Raw genomic sequence first — 7,323 nt, 5'->3', positions numbered from 1 at the left:
CGATAGGCGCTCGTTGATTGGCCCTCAGCCGGCCCTGCCACTTGACAGACAGCTCAGTCGCCAAATAGCAGAAAGCCAGGGCTCCGCCTGCCTCACTCCCTGCCTCTCGAGGAGGGGCGGGAGGGAAATGGCGGCCGCCAGGAGGCCCGGGGCTGGGGGGTGAGGGCGGGGTGCTGTGAGGGGTGGTGTCGGTGCGCCCGGGCTCTGAGGAGATGGGGGTTGCCGCAGCTCTTTCCCTCAGCTCTGGGAAGGGTGGCTCTGAAGGGACCTCCCAGCTGGGGTCTCATAACGCTTAGGTTTATTTATTTTTTCTTTTTGAGCCGGGCAGCAGAAGTTTAGGTAGGTGGTGTCACGGCATCTGCACCAGCGCTGACAGAGGGTGAGGGGAGGAAGGATCAGTCCTTGGCAGGAGGAGGGCGACAAAAAGGTGCAACTGCTGCCTCAGTGCCTTCCTGTAAGAGGCACAGCTCACTGTTCTTTGCTAAGGTTGTGCTCGAGGCTGGCTTTAACTGTTTTCTGCCCAAACAAAAAGTTAGATTTTTCTTTTGTCACTTCGATAATTTTTAAATAAAAACCCAATATTAGGAAAATAAGCAACAGAATTCTAACTTGTTTCTCGGAATGGTTACACCTTGCGCAAGCTTGCTGTGGTGCTTGGTGTGAGAGTAACTTTGGGGAGATAATCAAGGAGTAATGACTTCAAACTAAACAAGGGTAGTCTGAGATTAGACATTATGAGGAAATTTTTTACTCAGAGGGCAATGTGGCGCTGGAGCAGGTTGCCCAGAGAAGCTGTGGATGCCCCTCCCTGCAGGTGCTCAAGACCAGGCTGGATGGGGCTTTGGGCAACCCGCTCTGGTGGGAGGTGTCCCTGCCCATGGCAGGAGTGTTGGATTTACATGATCTTTAAGGTCCCTTCCAACCCAAACCATTCTTTGATTCTTCCATTTGCTCTCTCTCACTCACTTGGCCTTAAGCTCAAAATGCGTAGAAATAAAAGTGGCCAAAGAAAGTATGCCTTTAAGGGTAGGAACAGTCAGAGAACTCACTTGTAGCTTGTATAGCTTGTGAACTCTATTTCTTTGCCTCTTTAAAAGGCAGAGGACCAGTGTGGTCTGGTCCTAAGGCATTTCTCATTGATTAGGCCTGTTTTTCAAGGTGGTTTAGCAATACTGGCTTTTCAGCTTCCACAAGATAATTCTGAACTTTCACACGTTAACTGGAGGAGAGTAAAAGGCCCTATAGAAAGCTGCATGAGCAACACTATCTGGGAGCTGTTAAGTCATTAATACTGTGAATGCCGTAGACTGGATCCAGAATGACAGTTTCGAAGGTATTGATACTTGATCATCTGAAATTTGATGATATGCCTGTGGGCAGGAGTCTAGGAAATCGTTTTCCCTGTTGTTTCTGACTCGTACATAATATTTCAGAACATCAGATGTTTTACAAGTAATGTTATACCTGTTTTTTTTCGCTAGCCTTATTTCAACTTTTTAATTTCTGATGCCAGTGAGCAGTGTTGAAGGTTTTGTGACCAATGCGCTGTTTGTAAGCTGCGGGTTTGATTCCACCAAGATAGAATTACCTTCGGGGAGAAGTATGATAAATGATCTGTTTTCTCACTTGTATTGCAAGCTTATTATAGAAGCTTGTACATGTAAATAGACTGGAAGAGACTTCAGAGGTCACTGGGTTTCTCTGTGTGTGTATGTATGCATGCAAATAAAATATATAAAACAAATAAAAGACCCCCTTCCACATATGCTTACCACCCCTCCATTGTTCCTTAGCAATTGTTTGTTTAATCTGTTTTAAGAACAGATTAACAGAAACAGCCTTTTGGTTCACTTTGTTCTGGTTATTTTATTATATTGCCCACTGAAAGATTTTTCAGATGTTACCTGAATGCTTATTGCTGCAATTTAAAATAATTGTTGCTTTTCCTTATGCTTTTCATGGATGTAGAAAACAATTTATTCCCTCTTATCTGCAACCATATTACATATTTGAAAATTGCTTATGGTGTCCCACGTGAGTCTTTCTCTAGATTAAACGGTGGCTAAAGAATGCCATTTCACTCAGATATTATGGATGACAACTTCCAGCTCCGGTCATTCTTGCTTTCTCTTTTGGACCCCTTCCATGAGGAACACAACTTCCTTTGAGTTGTGTTCCCCAAAAGTGGATTCAGCTGAGGCTTTCCCAGTGCTGAGTGTTGCAGGCTGTACTCAGGTATGAGAGCTGCGTGATGTTTTACAGTGGCCCAACTTTCATGAAGCTTAACGATCAAAAAGGAGGGGAAAGTTTCAGTTTGAGAAGCGCAGCACAAGCGGTTATTTTCAGTCTGACTTTGTGCAGTTGGCTGTGCTGGTGCTGTCGCTATTGAACGCTGCTCTTCTCAGGCCAGGTCTTGCACTGCTCTGCAGAATGCAGTCTGACCTCAAGTTCTGTTCCCCGTTTGCTCTGGTGTTTTTTTCTATTTATGTCACTTGGGGCTAAATCTATACCTGGGTAGCCCATTAAATGCATGCTTTCAGTCTGTACTTAATTTGCTAGTTAAGTTTAATTGTAAATTGTATTAAAACATTCTGTAAAAAAACAAACTTTGTTATTCACACTGGAATTTATGCTTCAGACATTGGGTTAGAATTATTGCAGTTCAGTGTGTTGTCTTTCAACTGAGTGTCAATACCTGAACCTGTGTCCATTTTAATAGTCACTTGTGAAAACTAGGGTTAGTTTGCACAAACGTCTTTTGTGTTGAGGATTAAGCTATGTATTTTATCTCATACTTGTTGGGGGCTGAATGTACGTGGTCTGCTAGTTATAGCTTAGCTTACTCAAGGCAACTCATTAAGCTATGGTAACGGGAATGCGTACAGGGGCCCACAAATGTGTAGGGTAATCAAAAGCAGGATTTTGTCTAATGGTACAATTAAGCCTTAATTTAATTCCAGTGAAATCAAAGCAGTTACATTAAGATCCTTTGTAACCTTGTATGCCTTTTGCCTTATGTGCTGCAATAGTTCTGCAGCAATGCCATCGAGGACTTTAGATATTTTTGCATATGAAAGTTGCTGCTTGACTTTATTTTAGTTCTTAGAATATTTTGCTGTCCCACAGGGTAGATCTGCTGTTCATGGTGAAAATCATTTTTGGGTTCTCCTGCATCAGGTCATGGAGGAAGGAGCAAACCACTGTACCACTGAAGCATTTGAGGTGATTAATTATTATAATTTATATACGGATTAATAACGTGCATTTACTTTATTTTCAAATCTCGAGCTCCTAAAGCAGTCCTGGTGATCTCAGAGATGCAGCTCCCTTTAGGGTCTGCTAGGTGGTGTACAGATATGGGAGAAGATCTGATCAGGCCCAGTAGAGAGCAGCAGTGCACTTACACAAAACTTCTGCCTCTCGGCTCTGTAGGGCACTTCGTTTTGATCTCTTTGTAGCAAGTATTGAATAGCTATGAAAATCAATTTAAAAAGCAGAAGTACACCAACAAATCCCTTTGCAATGCTACTTAGTCTGTTTATTTGTATTTATAGCTGTAAGGTGCAGGGGCGCTGATGTTACATATTGTAACCAGAGTTCTCTCCAAGTGGGAAGGAGAAACTTCTTTCTCCTGACATATCAGCTTTGTCTCCCCTGCAGGTTATGGGAGGGGAGGGAGTGAGTGGCTAAAACTGAAAAGTTGGCAATGCACCTGCACTTTTCACAGTCCTTCACTGCATTTGCTAAGAGGAATTTTAAAGAATAATGGGAAAAAAAGTCCAATACTTCTGGCTGTTAATATGGCAAGGAGTACTTCTATGCCAGTGAGTGACACCTGGAAACTTTGTGGTAGGCTCTGTATCTATCAGCCCTTAGTATTGTACACACGTGCATAGGAAGGCATCACTGAAAGCCGGTAGTGAAGATATTTAGGTTATACTTTTGATGATTTTAGTGGAAGGATTTCATGACTTTTGGTGTAGTGAGAAGATTTACTGTAGATTGTACAAGCATAAGTAGGTACCAACATTTTATATTGGAAGAAACAGAGCTGTGGTATTATGGGTCTCATGAGACAGGCCAGCAGGTTCCAGGAGGTGGTCTCTGGTAAAAGCCCCTCTCTGAGACCTTCCATTGTCACCTTCCACTTTCTCCTGTGGGGAGTACAGGTGGCTGGGCTGTTTGCTGCCTCAGTAACTGCAGATCACTTCCTGTGACTGCAGCAGCCCAGCGTGCAGAGCTGTGGTGCTGCTGCCTCCACTTGGAGCTGGTTGGGGTGGGGGACAAAAAAATAGAGAAGGAGAAAAAGATCAATATTCTCCCCTAACTGTTGACTTCAGTAAGGGGGTGGTTGCAGGGAGACTCCTGATCCATGTACCTATCCTTATGGAGCTGTAGGTATATGTACGTTGTATGTACATACACATATATGAACATATCAATCTACAAAACCAGGACTTCCATACCACATTTTTATGTATGCATAGAGAGAATGCTGGTTTGAAGGCATGGGATTTGCAAGTGGTTTTAAGGGCAGAAGTGACTGCTTTGTCTTTTTTCCTGTGGTGCTGTAGGTCTCGCATCTGTCACTTCAGAACAAAACCTGACCTATTTGTTAATGATTTTAGTGCTTTTGTGAACTTTTTTTGGTTAAAAAAAAAACAAACTGTCTGCAGGTGGTAAAATCATCTGTCAAGCAGGTAAGGATTGTAACTAGGCTTTACACTGCCAGAACACAGAACTAGAACTGGACTTTTTATTCCTTGCAGAGCCATTGTAGAATATAGTATACTCATGGTGTGGTTGTTCAAGAAAACTGTGTTGAATACTGCTGTCCTGTGTCTTCACAGGGGAAAAATTAGGATTCTGTGTTGGAAGGTTAAGTTGATGGTATAAATAATGTCATTTCTAGAATAGTGGCAGCTGGCAGCTCTTTCATTTTTCTGCCAGACTAATTTGTTCAGTTTATGGGTATCTAATACACAAAGTGCTGCGATTACAAGATTGATTTTCAGCATCATATTTAAAAATGTGGCAGTGAGAAGCATTGGTCAGAATCTACTAGGAAGTATTTTCTTTTGGGGTCAAAATCTTGTGTACTTCTTCTTCTCCCCTGTCTGCTTTGGATGTGAGGTTTTACTATTATACAGAGATGTGAACTGTTTTGCTTTATGCATCAATAGTGGATGTCAGGTCTCTGACAGTTGATTTCCCACTGGAGGAAAAATTGGTGGTATAGACCACAGGAATCATCTTTTTAGTGGATTTTTTTTTATATTAAATACACGGGCTTTGAACAGATGTAGAGACCCGTGATAATGCAGGGAAAAAAAAACATCTCCAGTAATGTCAATCTGGAAATCAGTGTTTCACTTTCAGAAAGCAATGCTTTATCTTTGAAGTTCATAGCAACTTAGCTAAATACACAGTGTCACAGGGCTGCTAATGCTTCATTTCTCAGTCTATATCCTGCTTTCATCCAAAGGAAAGTAATTTGTAAGACTTGTGTGCGGGAAGCATTATAATCATGTGAGTGTGGTTCTCAGAAATGCACAGTAAATGAACAGTGCTGTCTTGGAGCATGAGCTAGCTCAATTATCTTGTATTCTGTGCTGTAGATGTACCCTCTTGTAAAAGTACTGTTTGAACAATACAAAAATTACTTGCTTTGTGTCTCTCCCCACCCTGCTTCTCTTGTTTTTGAAGATGTGTGGTGGAATTTCTTGTTTCAAGTGGTCTCTTTCTTGAGAGAGAAAAGGGATTGAAAGTCTTATCTAATAAGAATTCTTGCTTCTCAATCCTCTTTCAGGAAGAACAGAGCAGGAGGAGGAAGAAGCTCAGCCCAGTGTTTACAGACTAGCGTGGGAGGTTTTTGAGATGTAAAGTATCAAGAGTAAGTTGTTGCTTTTTTTGAGGTCTTTCAGGAGTATATCCTGAAGGAAGAAGGGTGGGAGGAGGGAAAGTTAGTTTCCATGTATCAGTACGTTCTGTAGAGGGCATGTGTGGGTTCTTTGATTTGTTTGGTGGTAAGGGATTGAGGGGAAGTAAGAGATCAATCTGCAGATACCTAGACTCAAAATGATAATATGTATCTTCTACTCATGTCTTGATTACTATTTATATACCCTTTCATATTCTGGATACTTCCAGAGCTATCATTGTGGCCTCAGTCTTAAATTTTATTCTTAGACCACTGTGCCTTCAGTCATCTTAATTGCATGTATAAACTGGTATTTGGCTGGTCTTGGTGGTGCCTTCACCCTGCTGGGGTGCCTGTTTCACGTCTCCTAGATGGCTCTGCAGACACTCTGCTTCATTGCACGGAAACTGGGGAACAGTGAACTGTGGGCAGTTGTAATTATCACTGTGGACGTCAGCCTGTAGACTTTAGTACATACGCGTACAGAAGAAGTCCACCCATGGGAATGGCATTGCAGGATCTGTGCCATATCTACAAACTAAAAAAAATCTGTGCAGTTCATGATCTGTCACCTCCATTGTAGCTGTGGAAAAAAAATGAAATAAAAAGGTATTGTATACCAAGACATACAACACTTATGGGGAAATAATTAACTATTTCTGAAAAGAGATACTACATAATTCACTGAATTAAAACAAAACTGCAGATGAGAATAGTCTCTTACCCCTGGCAGTATTTTGTAAGGCCTTCAAAAAGTATAAAGACAACTGAAACCGCATGCCTTCTTTGTGGAACTGAAGCTGTAATTGTTTCACATACAAGAACAAATTTGTCAATTTGAAATTAAAACTCTAAAATGACAAACTTTAGCTCTCAGATTAATTGGATGGGGATTGAAAGAGGAAGTAGGATATAGAAGATGGTGTACAGGGTTGGTTGAGCTATCATTTCCCTGAGCAAAGCACTTCCTAATTGGGAGCTGGAAAGTTCTGCAGGTTGCAAGGAAAGAATAACTGAAGTATCTGGCTTTAGGATAATACAAGCTGTGTACTATAACCTTGCGGGAAATCAGGAGGGATGACAGAGCACTCTATATAAAATGGTTAAGAGCTTCCACAGACTTTAAGATGCTACCAGACCATGGGGTTTAGGCTGTATTAATTACCCAGCAAGCAATTTTTTCTACCTGGGTAACAATTGAGTGTAAGCTGACTAATAGCATTTACTTTCTTTCTTTATAAAATGTGCCTGCTTTCCTAAAGCTAACAGACAGTGCAATTATGTCAGCTGGTAGAGCATCCTCACCTTGAATACTGAATTTATTTTATCACCTCAGTTCAGAATGCCAAGTCTGAAAGAAGAGAAAAATTCATGTGGTGTGTGCATGTGCATAAGGTCAAGGT

The 7,323-nt window shown here is 41.6% G+C and overlaps 1 long non-coding RNA gene across 2 annotated transcripts; it reads left to right on the top strand.

Moving 5' to 3' along the window:
* The first annotated feature begins 29 nt into the window (after positions 1-29).
* LOC136791011 (uncharacterized) lies at positions 30-7,116 on the top strand. Of its 2 annotated transcripts, none has more exons than XR_010832077.1 (3): positions 30-339; positions 3,127-3,222; positions 5,810-7,116. It is a non-coding gene; the product is annotated as an uncharacterized lncRNA (long non-coding RNA). The 2 variants fall into 2 exon arrangements; XR_010832076.1 differs by having other exon boundaries at positions 30-1,333.
* Positions 7,117-7,323: the final 207 nt, after the last annotated feature.

Source organism: Anser cygnoides, chromosome 5 (assembly GCF_040182565.1).
Source record: "Anser cygnoides isolate HZ-2024a breed goose chromosome 5, Taihu_goose_T2T_genome, whole genome shotgun sequence".
NCBI lineage: Eukaryota > Metazoa > Chordata > Aves > Anseriformes > Anatidae > Anser > Anser cygnoides.
The sequence above is the reverse complement of the archived record's forward strand: the minus strand, read 5'-3'. Positions and strand labels throughout refer to the sequence as shown.